Source organism: Pelodiscus sinensis, chromosome 2 (assembly GCF_052426305.1).
Source record: "Pelodiscus sinensis isolate ZL-2025 chromosome 2, ASM5242630v1, whole genome shotgun sequence".
Classification (NCBI taxonomy): Eukaryota; Metazoa; Chordata; order Testudines; family Trionychidae; genus Pelodiscus; species Pelodiscus sinensis.
In genome coordinates, this window is record NC_143053.1 from 50,764,666 (window position 1) to 50,777,987 (window position 13,322).

The following is a 13,322-nucleotide window of genomic DNA, read 5'->3' on the forward strand; positions in this document are numbered from 1 at the left end:
AATTATAAAATAGCTATTTTGAAATGTACTCAAAATAAGCTACACAATTTGCATTGCGTAATTTGTAAAGTTTATGTCAAGCTAAGGTGCTGTGTGTAGACATCCTAATTTATTAAATGCTACCAGCCCTAGAACTGTGGTAATTCCATTTTTATCTTTTGTTCATTTGAAAATTGACTATTTATTCCTACTCTTTGTAGATTTTCTTAGACAAAGCCAGGAGAGTAAGAAAAGAAATATTTTTTAAAAATAGAATTAAGAATAAATAAAATAGAAAAGGAAAAACCTAGAAATTGATTTGATATCTCTATTAATGATTTTGTGTTTTCATACAAATACCTTTCGGCACATAAGTTACAACAATAAACAAGTCTGAAAAAGTGTTACAGTAAAAATGTTAAGAGTAGGTGAATGCAGTAGAGTAGCAGAAACGTAAAGGGAGGAGGTCTGATTCAGCACTAGTAGCATAGATGAGTTACTGTTTGTTCTTTTTATAAAAAGGTGTAAATAATCTGTGAGAGAAAAGGAGATTGGTAGACCATTCCAGATAACTGTAGAGTAAGGGTAGCAAAGGTTTGACTTTTAGTACTGTATAGAAGGAGATGGTGGGAGGGATAAGGTTACACAGAAATGGAAGCTGAGGGAAGGAGTGAATTTTATTCAGAGAGACGAGATTACAAAGTTAGCTGGGTCTGCTTATGAAGGATCTTGAAGACAAAGATAACTATTTTTGTAGAGCGAACGAACAGTGTGTGTTTGTGTGTGATGTTGTTATATTTGTCTGTACAGGTGAGAGTATTATATCCCTAATCACCTCCAGTGTAAACATACATATATAGTAATTGTGACATTTAGATATAAAAAGCTTTTAAATTGACTGACATCTCCTTTCCAACAACCATGCAGCTGTTCTTCCTTTGCCTCTTCCTTCTCTCCCTGGAGAACTGTTACACTGTATCTGATTTAGTATTTCATCAAATTAATTGCGCGCTTTCAGATCCCTGCTCCGGACTCACCCGTGTGGTGATGTCTTAAAAAAAAAACACAATACACCTGATTGGTCAGAAACAAAGAAAATCTAAATATTTTGTATCAACAAGCGAGGGGAACTTTGGCCTATTTAGTTATGTGATGTTTGACTTGTCCTCCTTTCTCCTTCCCTCTGTTGTTTCTCACTGTCATTTGTCAGATGATAATTTTAATTTGATTGTGAACTCTTCCTGTCCTGGATAGAATTTCTTTTTGTTTATACAGTGGCTCGCATACTGGGAGGTCTGGGAGCTATATAAATGCAGATAATAACTTGGTTGAATAAAGAGGCAGAACTCTTTCAATCAGGCACAGTTCCTTAGTGATAAACAATCAGATAAGACACCTTGGCTATGTCTACACTGGCAAGATCTTGCCTCAGAGCTATGCAAATGAGGCTAACCGTGGAATATTGCCGAGCCTCATTTGCATATCTAATGAGCCACCATTTTTGCAGAAGAGGCTCTTGCGCAAGAAGGAGTTGTCTATACTGCCCCTTCTTGCGCAAGAAAAGCCCTCTTGCGCAATGCCGTTATTCCTGAAAATAATCAGCATAATGGCATTGTGCAAGAGGGTTTTTCTTGCGCAAGAAGGGGCAATGTAGACAGCTCCTTCTTGCGCAAGAGCCTCTTTCGCAAAAATGGCGGCTCATTAGATATGCAAATGAGGCTCAGCGATATTCCCCGTTTAGCCTCATTTGCATAGCTCTGGCGCAAGATTGCGCCAGTGTAGACATAGACATTCTGTGATAATCTTAAATTGGGACAGAATAACTGGTGATAGCTGCTGAAAAGACTGAAGGCAGAAGGAAGAAAACTGGCATTTTCAATTACTAGACTGTTCATTTTCAAGTTAAAGAATTCAGACTGTGGGCAAACTTTTGCCTTTAGACAAATGCATTTGGCCTTTATTAGTGTCCTGGGGAACAATATGATCATATGGTACCAGAATTTGGTCCTATTGAGGAAATTATGTCTTTTACACTTATCTGCATATTATAAAGTGCTAGTCCATGATAGTTAAATACTTATCTTTGAATAACATGTAAAAGTAATTTATTTGAGAAGTCCACTTTTAGGGCTGTCAATTAATCACAGTTAAATCAAACAATGAACTCAAAAAATTAATTGTGCTTAAAAATTAATCATGATTAAACATAGTTTTAATCTCACTTTAAAAATAGACTGTCAACTGAAATTTATTAAATATTTTGGATATTTTTCTACATTTTTCCAATATTGATTTCAATTGCAACACTGAATATCTAGTTTACAGTGCTCACTTTATATTCTTTTTATTACAAATATTTGCACTGTAGAAATCATAAACAAAAGAAATAGTATTTTTCGGTTCACCTCATACAAGTACTGTGTTGTGTAGGGGACAGGCAAAATTCGGCTCATACACCAGATTTGGCCTAAGAAACTATCAAATTGGGCACACGTCCCAGCAGTAGCTTCATGCAGCCTCCTTGCCTGTCCCGCACACTGCTCGAAGCGGCAGGTTGTGGGGGCCACGTGTCCCAACTCAATCTCAGAGCTCCCATTGGCTGGAAAGTGGCCAATGGAAGCTTCCAGTACCATACTTGCGGTTCTGGCAGCATGTGGAGGACCCCTCACCCCTTAATGGGTGTGCAGCACACAGAGAGCACATGGACTCTGCAGCTGGCTGCTTTGAGCGGCATGGAGGGCACAGTAGGTAGGAAGACTTCCTGAAGAAACCACTGGGCTGCTGACTGAGAATTGCTTAAGGTAAGGGGCTGTGGGCCAGAGCCAACACCTGGAACCCCACCCCACCACTTCCCTCCTGCATCCCTATCCCAGGCCAGAACCCAAAACTTCTGTATCCCTGCTCCTGCACCTATACCCCCTCTCAAACTCTGCACCACAGTCCTCTGCCCCAGGTCAGAAGCCAACCCCCTGAGCCCTTTCCTGCATGCCTGACTCAAGTCACAACCCCCTCCCATAATCTGCACCCCCTCCTCTATCTCAATCTCCTACCCTAAAATCCCTTCTGCACCCAACAACCATACCAGACCTTGCACCTCCTCCATTAATATAACTGAAGACTGCATCCCTTGATACCAAATTCTTGGAGTGCCTCCCCCCATCAAAACAAAATTTTTTGTTTTTGCCATATAACTGCACCCAAAACCAAAACAATGTAAAACTATAGAGCCTTCATGTCTACTCAGTCCTTCTTTTTCAGCCAATCACTTAAAAACAAGTTTGTTCACATTTTAGAGAAATAATGCTGCCCACTTTTTATTTACAATGTCACATGAAACTGAGAACAGGTGTTCACATGGCACTTTTGCAGGCGGCACTGCAAAGTATTTACATGCTAGATATGCTAATTATTGGTATATTTCAGCACCATTCCAAAGGACAAATATTGGATGGTCAAATATTGGAATAAATTGCCAAGGGAGGTGGTGGAATCTCCCTCTCTGGAGATATTTAAGAACAGGTTAGATAGACATCTGTCAGGGATGGTGTAGACAGAGCTTGGTCCTGCCTTGAGGGCGGGGGGCTGGACTCGATGACCTCTCGAGGTCCCTTCCAGTCCTATTATTCTATGATTCTATGACACATTTCAAAGCTGGCGACTGTTGTTAAAAAAATGTTAATTATATTTGTGACTGAACTCCATGGGGGAGAATTGTATGTCTCCTGCTCTGTTTTATCCAGATGTTGCCATATATTTCATGTTATAGCATGCGTTCGTTTTACAAATACTTTCATTACCAATTTGACAAAACCCAAAAGGCACCAATGTAAGATCTCTACAGACAGCTACAGCATTTGACACAAGTTTAAGAATCCGATGTGCTTTCCAAAATCTTGGTGGAGTTATGGAGCATTCTTTCAGGGGTTTTGCAACACTCTGATGTAGAAACTACAGACCCTGATCCACCTGAAAAAAAATCAACCTTTTGCTGGTGGCATCTGACTCTAATGATAAAAATGAACATGCATGGGTCCATACTGCTTTGGACTATTATCAAGGAGAGCATGTCAGCATGGATGCATGTCTTCTGGCATGGTGGTTGAAGCATGAAGGGACATATGAATTCTTAGCACAACTAGCACATAAATATCTTATGATGCCAGCCAAAAACAGTACCATATAATAAACAGGTCTGTTTTCTCTTTCAGGTGATTTGGTAAATAAGAGGTGGGCAGCATTATGTCCTTCAAATGTAAACAACCATGTTTGTTTGAGCAATTGACTGAACAGGAAGTACGACTGAGTGGATTTGTAGGTGCTAGGGTTGAATATTGTTTTATTTTTGAATGCAGTTATTTATTTGTACATCATTCTAAATTTGTTAAGTTCAACTCTCATGATAAAGAGATTACCCTTAAGTACTTGTAATATTGGAATAGAAAAATGCTATTTCTTTTGTTTTCTAGAGTTCAAATATTTATACTTTGCATTCTGTTGTAGTTTAAATCAATACATTTGAAAATGTAGAAAACAACATCCAAAATATTTAAATAAGTAGTATACTATAATTGTTTAATTTTTTAATTGCTTGAAAGCCCTATCCAATTTTAATACAGATGTTCACTGCATGATTCTTAAGCATACATTCCCCTACCTCTCAGGAAGGATCTGGGGGAAAAATTGTGCTACTGAGTTTACCAGAATTGATAACAAAGTTTTCATATATTGCCTAATGGAGAGTCTTTTTTCTATAGTGTATATACAAACAAAATATCCCTGTAACAGGGCCTGCCTTTCAGAGACACATCTCCACACTCAGGCAAGGCCTTATTATGCTCTACAGTCCTTTTTATCTCCCTTTCTTCCCAAGTGTCCACGTCCCCAGGACAGATTAGAGTCCGTCCAGAGTCCAAGAGCAATCCCCCTGGAGCTGCCACTCGTCATCACCCGAGGTCACTGGTTTGGTACTATGAGTGCCCCTCGCTTACCGGCTTCCCCCTTGCTGCAGTGGAACCTGCCGAGGAGAGTGAAGCCCACTACGCCAACCAGATCCCTTACCGTCCACCCTTCCCCCCCTTCTTAGGGCTGGCTGGCCTCATTTTAAACTCCCCCGCTTCAGTGACAGCACCTTGTGCCACATCACTCGCATGCCATCAGCTGACCCTCCCCTAAGGTCCTAAGCCCGCCACCTTGCAAGGCCACTAGTACACAGGTGCTGCAAATTCGGCGTGGCCCGGCACCTCCGAGCTGCTGCGGCCACCACCTGTGGCCTGCAGTGGAGGGGGGCATGTCCCTGCAGGCCACGGTAAGCAACCTCCTATCATAATCCCAATTAAATATTTTCAGAAGTTCCTTATTTGCAGTTCGTTGGATCTTATTATCATGTTTGCTGTATGGCATTTTTGGGGGTGTGAACCCTGCTTGCAAGTCATTCCCACAAAACTAAAGATTACCTTTCACTACCTTAGACCACTGGGACAGAGGAAGGCTAAAGAATTATCTGTAAATAGTGCCAGGAAATTGAAACCATTTCAAAGCTTGTTTTCTTACTTTACATTGCATTGTTTAGATTGAGAAGCGCAGTTTGCCAAATAGTACTGAAGTACTCAAGTAGCCAGGCTTGGAGGTGTAGTTCATAGAATGTTTTAACATGTCCAGAGTTGCATCTTTTTGTCCATTTCTTCTTTCTCCACCCAGGTCTCTAGGAACATGAAATGGATGACATTATGCCAGAGTTAAAGATGAGGATTAAAAGAAAGGAAAAATAATAAAATGAGGGCTTGATCCTGTGAGGTGCTGAGAAGAGATGAAAACAAAACTGTAAGGGATATGAAATCTGGCAAAACACCAGGACTTTCAGGAAGGTTAATGAAATTTCTTTAATATGTATACAGAAAATGTATATAAGCAGCTGTACACCAGAATCCATGAAAGAAGCCAGTATATCAGTGCTGCCAAAACCAGACAGGCTCTCAATTGTGTGCTTCTCATTCTAAGCAATGTCACTCAAGGCACTCAATTGAGATTAATATAATCTACTATATATTTTAGAGAGTTTTCCTGTCTTTGAGTGTGTCTTGTCTGTCTGTCTGTTTGTTCAAAAATTCCTAAACGATAAGAGCTAGGACTACCAAATTTGGTACGCAGCTTCCTCTTATCATAACTTAAAGCAGGGGATTTCGCGTTTGGGTCACAGGCCCACATGGGTAAGCCACTGCCCGACTGTGAGACACTTTGTTTATCTAAACATCCATTGGCATTGAGCCTCACAACTACCATTGGCTGCAGTTCGTTGGCTTGATTTTTTTGGTCTTATTTAATGTTTTCATCTCATGTGAGTTGGCTACTGTCACAGATGTTTAGTTATCCAGAGATTTTAAAAATACCATTTTTAGCAGTGAAGATAAGGCCTTTGGACAAGAAATTTCAATGGAGAAAGCCCAGATTACAGGGGGCAAAGAGAATATTGGAAGACAGGGAACCTAGGCCATGAGAGGCCACTTTTTTGAGGCAGTGGTACATAAAAGCAAAGGAGAGGAGAGAAAGGAAGCAGTAGTTAGACAAGTGGGACTGTTAAGATTTGTTTTTTCTAATATTGGATTACAATTTCATGTTTGAATGAGAAGTGGCCAGAGGACAAAAGAGTAAAGAGAAGGAGAAAAAAGATGGAATGTGGGAGGAAATTAACCCAGCATGATATAACAGCTGTTTCTAATATATTCAAGTTCTCTATGTGTGTGCATCTGTGAGCAAGTGAATGAGAGAAAAAGATGTGCATAGGTTCAAATTTATGGTAACCTGTGTGCCTTGATTACTTTGACAAAGAACAGGATGACAGGAAAAATGTAACTTGCATAGCCTTTGCAGTGATGGTTCTTACGTTTCTTTGAGCATTGTAAATATGATTTGAATTGTAAAAAGAAATAAGCTTCCTGCATCCAAACAAGTAGATTGCTGTTTGCTACCACTGACCTATCCATGGCTCTCAGAAATTATCCTTTGTTTTCATTTTTGTAATGTTTCCTTTATAGTTTGTCCATGTAACCACTAGATTTCCATTTTTTGGGAAGCATAGATGTGTTGATCACAAAGGCTTTGTCTATACTACAAGATTTGCTGCAAGAGCCTATGCAAATGAATTGCGGATTAGCATTTTCCCGCACTTCATTTCCATACTCTCTTTTGGTCTGTTTTTGCTCTAGGGGTTTTTGCGCAAAAATAGGCAGTGTGGCTGTGGCCGTTTTGCGGAAAAAACCCTTTTTCCACAAGATCCTTATGCCTGTCCTAGAGAGGCAAGAACAGTGCAAAAACAGACCAAAAGAGAGTATGGAAATGAAGCACGGGAAAATACTAATCTGTGCTTCATTTGCATAGGCTCTTGCAGCAAAAGTCATAGTGTAGCCATAGCCAAAGTGAATTTGGGTCTCTTCAAGAACATAAGAACAGCCATACTGGGTCAGACCAAAGGTTCATCTAGCCCAGTATCCTGTCTGCTGACAGTGACCAATACCAGATGCCCCAGAGGGAGGGATCACAACCCACCTCCAGAGAAACAGAGGCTAGGGACACCATTTCTACCCATCCTGGCTAATAGCCATTAATGGACCTAACCCCCATGAATCTATCTAGCTCCTTTTTTAACCCTGTTAAAATTCTAGCCTTCACCGTATCCTCAGGCAAGGAGTTCAACAGGTTGATTGCATTGTGTGAAGATGTACTTCCTTTTTGTTTGTTTTAAACCTGCTACCTATTAATTTTCTTTGGTAACCCCTGGTTCTTGTATTATGGAAAGGAGTAAATAACTCTTCTTTATTCACTTTCTCTGCACCAGTCATGATTTTATAGGCCTCTCTCATATCCCCCTCAGTTGTCTCTATTCCAAGCTGAAAAGTCTCAGTCTTATTAATCTTTCTTCCTATGACAGCTGTTTCATACCTCTGATCATTTTTGTTGCCCTTTTCTGAACTTTGTCCAATGCCAAAATATCTTTGAGATGCAGGAACCACATCTACATGCAGTATTCAAATGTGGGCATACCATAGATTTATATAGTGGAAATATGATATTTTCTGTCTTATTCTCTATTCCTTTCTTAATAATTTCCAATATTGTCTTTGCTTTTTTGACTGCTAACTGCACATTGAGTGGATGTTTTCAGAGAACTATGCGTTGGTGAGGAACCTTGGCAAAGGCTTTCTGGAAATCCAAGTACACTATATCCACTGGATCCCCCCTTTTCCACATCTTGTTGACAGCTTCAAAGAATTCAAGTAGTAGTTTGCTGAGGCATGATTTACCTTTACAAAATCCATGTTGAGTTTTCACCAACAAATTATGTTAATTTATGTGTCTGACAATTTTGTTCTTACTATAGTTTTAATCAATCTGCCTTGTACTGAAGTTAGATTTACCAGCCTGTAATTGCCAGGATCATCTCTAGAGCCCGTTTTAAAAATTCATATCACATTAGCTATCCTCCGTCATTTGGTACAGAAGCTGATTTAAAGGCTAGGTTACAAATCACAGTTAGTAATTCTGAAATTTCACATTTGAGTTCTTTCACAACTCTTGGGTGAATGCCATGTAGTCCTGGAATAGTTCCTCTGATTTGTCACCTAAGAAGAATGGTTCAGGTTTGAGAATCTCCCTCATGTCCTCAGTCATGAAGACTGATGCAAAGAATTCATTTAGTTTCTCTGCAATGACCTTATAGTCCTTTGAGTGTTCCTTGGGCGTCTCAATCATACAGTGGCCCCATTGGTTGTTTAGCAGGCATCCTGCTTTCTGATGTACTTTTGAAAAATTGCTATTACTTTTGATTTTTTGGCTAACTGTTCTTCAAATTCTTTTTTGGCCTTATAAATTATATTTTTATACTTCATTTGTTAGAGTTTGTTAGAGTTTAATTCCTCACTAGGATTTAATTTCCACTTTTTAAATTATGCCTTTTTATCTCTCTCTGTTTCTTTTACTTGCTTGTTTAGCCTTGGTGGCACCTTTTTAGTTCTCTTACTGTGCTTTTTTTTTTTTTTTTTAATTTGGGGTATTCTTTAAGTTGAGCCTTTATTATGGTGTCCTTAAAAAGTTTCCATGTGGCTTGCAGGGATTTCACCATTGGCACCGTGTCTTTTAATTTTTGTTTAACTAATTTCCTCACTTTTATGTAGTTGCCATTTCTGAAATTAACCTGTCACAGTGTTGGGCTGCTGTGGTGCTTTTCCTTCCACAGGAATGGCAGCACGGGGGGAAGTGGAGCAAGGCAGCCCCAGCAACCTAGTAATCTCATGCCGGTAATGTTAGTCCATTGGTAATGTTAGTCCATTTCAATCAGTTTTAGTCACGTACCAGAGTAGGCCTAGTCATGCAAGCCCTTTGCGTGTAGAAATCCCATCAGTGTCATGTGGGAAAGACTTGCAGGACTGGACATTAATTATGGTCACATCTGGTTAATGTAGCAATTCTCGACAAACAACTGTGTTCTCTTTGTTTTCATTAATAGATATCACCAAACTTTAGATCTTGTAAATTCAAGAATCTATGACATTAAAGAATTCAAGGATCTGAATACTAATGAAAAGTTTTTTGTGAGACTTAAAAAAATGGAAATAAGGGTTTGATGGGTGCTGTTGAGTTTTTACAGAATGGGAAGTTGGATTGTATTGTCTTTTTGAAAATTAAGACCCTCTTGCATTGTTTGATGTCCAAATATTGCAAGAGTGTTCACAGGTAAGTACTTTAAGGTAAAATTGATTGGAAAGTGGCAAAAATGAAACTGGCTAGTTCTTTTTGTTACCTGCGATTGTAAAGGTGTGATAGCAGCTGTATAAGAACCTACATATCGACAGAAGTTGAAACAAATGCAGAAAATAAAAAGCATAAAACTGTTTTAATGGCTAGATTTTTTAAATGCACACTTAGAATCAGAAATGTAAGCCTGGAAGGAATCTGAAGAGGCCATCTATTCTATCCTCCCATGCTGAGTTAAAGCCAACTGAAACCATCCTGTGCTCAAAAACTGTGGATGTCAGGGATTCCACAATCTCCCTGGGAAGTCTATTTCAGAGCTTTATTATCCTTTCAGTTAGAAAGTTTTTCTAATATCTAACATAAATCTCCCTTGCTGCAGATTAAGCCAATTCCTTCTTGTCTTACTTTCAGTGGAAATGGGGGACAATTGATCACCATCCTCTTTATAACAGTCCTTAACATAGTTGAAGACTGATCAGGTCCTTCTTTTTCAAGACTAAACATACTCAATTTTATTTGACCTTCTCTCATAGATCAGGTTTTCTAGACCCTACATCATTTTTGTTGCTTTCCCCTGGATTCTCTCAATTTGTTCATGTCTTTCTTGAAGCGTGATGCCCAAAAGTGAGTACTATACTCCAACTGATACCATACCAGTATTGAGTATATTGAGTATAAGTGGAACAATTATCTCCTGTGTCATGCATACGACATTCCTGTACCCTAAAATGATATTGGCCTTTCTCTTAACCGCATCACACCATTAATGCATAATCAGTTTTTGATTCACTGTAACCCCTAGCCAGGTATTTTCTATTTTGTAGTCATGCTTTTGATAGTTTGTGCCTAAGTGTAATGCTTTGCACTTGGCTTTATTGAATTTCATTTTACTAATTTCAGACTAATTCTGTAATTTGTTAAGGTTGTTTGAATTCTAATCCTGTCCTCCAGAGTTCTTGTAACCTCTCCTAGCTTTGTGTCACCTGCAAGTTTTATAAGTGTCCTCTCCACTCCAGTATTCAAGTCACAAACAAAAATATTGAATAGCACCAGACCCAGGATCTCTCCCAGTGGAACCACACTTGATATCCTCTCCTAGTTTGGTAGTGAACTATGATAATTACTGTTTGAGTATGCTCTTTAAGTCAGTTGTGTACCTTCCTGATGATAATTTCATCTAGACCATATTTCCCTAGTTTGCTTATGAGTCTGTCATATGGGAATATTTTCAGGTATTGAATTTAGGCTGACTGGTCTATAATTTCCTGGGTACCCCTTTAAAATATAAGGCAGAGAATATCTTATTTCCTCTGTATAAATCCATTGTACGCCCACATCTTTAATATTGCATGCAGATGTGGATACCTCATTGCAAAAAAGATATGTTGGCATTAGAAAAAGTTCAGAAAAGGGCAATAAGATGATGAAGGGTATGAAACAACTGCCATTTGAGGAGAGATTAATAAGACGGAATTTTCAGCTTCAAAAAGAGGAGACTGGGGGGCGGGATATGATAGAGATCAATAAAATCATGGCTGGTGTGGAGAAAGTAAATAATGAAAAGTTATTTACTTATTCCCATAACACAAGAACTAGGGGTCACCAAATGAAATGAATAGGGAGCAGGTTTAAAACAAACAAAGGAAATATTTCTTTATACTGGTTTGTAGAATTAGTCTATATCAGGGTGGGCAATAACTCATCAGCGGTTTGCCAGGGTTAGCCCCTGGTGCTCTATTACCCCTATTTACCTGCATGGCTGCAGGTACCAGTGATCGTAGCTCTCGTTGGCTGCAGATCATTTTTTCTGGCCAATGGGAGCGACGCAGACCGAGATACCACATCACACAGTTCCCATTGGCTGGGAATGGCGATCTGCAGCCAATGGGAGTTGTGATCGCTGGTTACCTGTGGCCATGCAAGTAAATAAAGTGGTGCGGCCCATCAGGACCTAACCCTGGCAGACTGGATTTGCCAACCCCTGGTCTAGATGGCTGATAACCAATGTTTCTTCTAATTTTTTCCAACCATGTGCAGAATAATTTTGTGATGTGCTCCAAAGCATGAGTTGGTATGCGTCATCTGTAGAGAAAATGTTGCCAGTTCTGAGTGGCTCTAGGCACAATGCTAATCAGCTAGGCAGCACTTGAATCTCTCCTGGGAGGTTGCCCAAGCACACAGCTTACAGAGAACACTGCCTATAACTGGATTTTAATTAAGTGATTGTAAAAGACCAGACCTAAGAGGCTGAATTATAATGTGATAGGAATGTTCAAAATCTTATTGGATGCCACTGTGTTCACCAGCTAAAGTGATATTATGCTGACACCTTGTGGCCATGTCTGATGCGTGTTTGATTTGGTTTATTCCCAGAATTCAGACATGAATATCGCTGTAACATAGCTACAGTAATTAGATGTTAGGTTCTCACCAGTTGATCTGTAGAATTTATGTTGAAAGGAACCTGGATTAAAGTTTCAGATCCAGATATTCCTAGACTTCAGTGAAATTAACATCTGCATCCAAACTTCACAGCTTGAGCTCATCTCTAGTTTTCTGCCACGTAAACTGTTAGAAATTTGCTGTCAATGCAGTCACAAAAAATCAAGGCATCCCTCTCCAATCTTATTTCATGTCTTAGTCTCCAGGCCTCGTAATACTCCAGAACACTTACAATCTTCAGCTCTACAACAAAGTCCCAGTGGCAGGGACAGCTACCACAGCACCTTTTGTATCCTCAGTGACATTGCTCATCCTGCCTCTCTCTTTTCAGTTGTCAGCAGCCACTGCCAACAGGGCCTGGTGCTGCAATGACTTAGCTGTTGGACTAAATCCCATCAGAGTTCCTCCCCTTCTGGGGTATCAAAATTGAAAAACAAATATCACAAACTCAGAAAGAAGGGTCATCCACCCTGCCTCTTTGCCCAAACCCTCCCCTTCAGCTCAGGGTCTCTCTTCCAAGGAATATTCACCTGGGCTACCTGCTTCAGGCTTACATTTCTTCCAGGAGGCTCTGCCCTCCAACAGTCCAATTCAGCTCCCTGGCACTAGTCAGGTTTCTCTCACTTGAGTGAGAGGCAGAAATCCACTCTCCTTCCCAACCAGCCCCTAATGGAGCCAGGTTCAGCTGCTGTAACTCCTCCCTCCAGGTCTGACACCTACTGCAGGTGTAGCAGGCTGGTGTTGATTGAGTCCCTAAGCTCTCGCTAACCCCTTGTTGGCCTGTGGGGGACTGGTATCCCCAGTTAAATTTCTTTTCACCTTCGTCACACAACCATACACATTGCACACGTCCAACTTTGCTAAATCATGCTCAGATGAGCAACTTAACCACTAATCTCAAAATTATTTTTGTTAGAAATAACACATTATTCTCTCTGAAGATAAAGGCATCTTTAACCATATTTCTCAACTGTACTGATGTTGGAGGTAAGATTTCCCATTCAAGTGTATCTTTGAGGAATTGGCTATATACATTATAGAATCCTAGGGCTGGAAGAGCCCTCAGGAGGTAACAGAGTGCAACCCCCTGCCCAAAGCAGAACCAATCCCAACTAAATCATCTCAGCCAGGGCTGTGTCAAGCCAGGACTTAAA

The 13,322-nt window shown here is 40.0% G+C and overlaps 1 protein-coding gene across 4 annotated transcripts in view; it reads left to right on the plus strand.

The window, feature by feature from the left end:
* PAG1 (phosphoprotein membrane anchor with glycosphingolipid microdomains 1) overlaps positions 1 to 13,322 on the plus strand; it is a 185,998-nt gene that overhangs the window by 127,166 nt on the left and 45,510 nt on the right. For 2 of the 4 annotated variants that reach the window (XM_075920477.2, XM_025190840.3), the window contains exon 3: positions 5,677 to 5,843. The exons of the other annotated variants lie outside the window; for them this stretch is intronic. The gene's annotated coding sequence lies outside the window, so the exon portion shown is untranslated. The remainder of the gene's footprint in view (positions 1 to 5,676; positions 5,844 to 13,322) is intronic. 4 annotated transcript variants of the gene reach the window in all.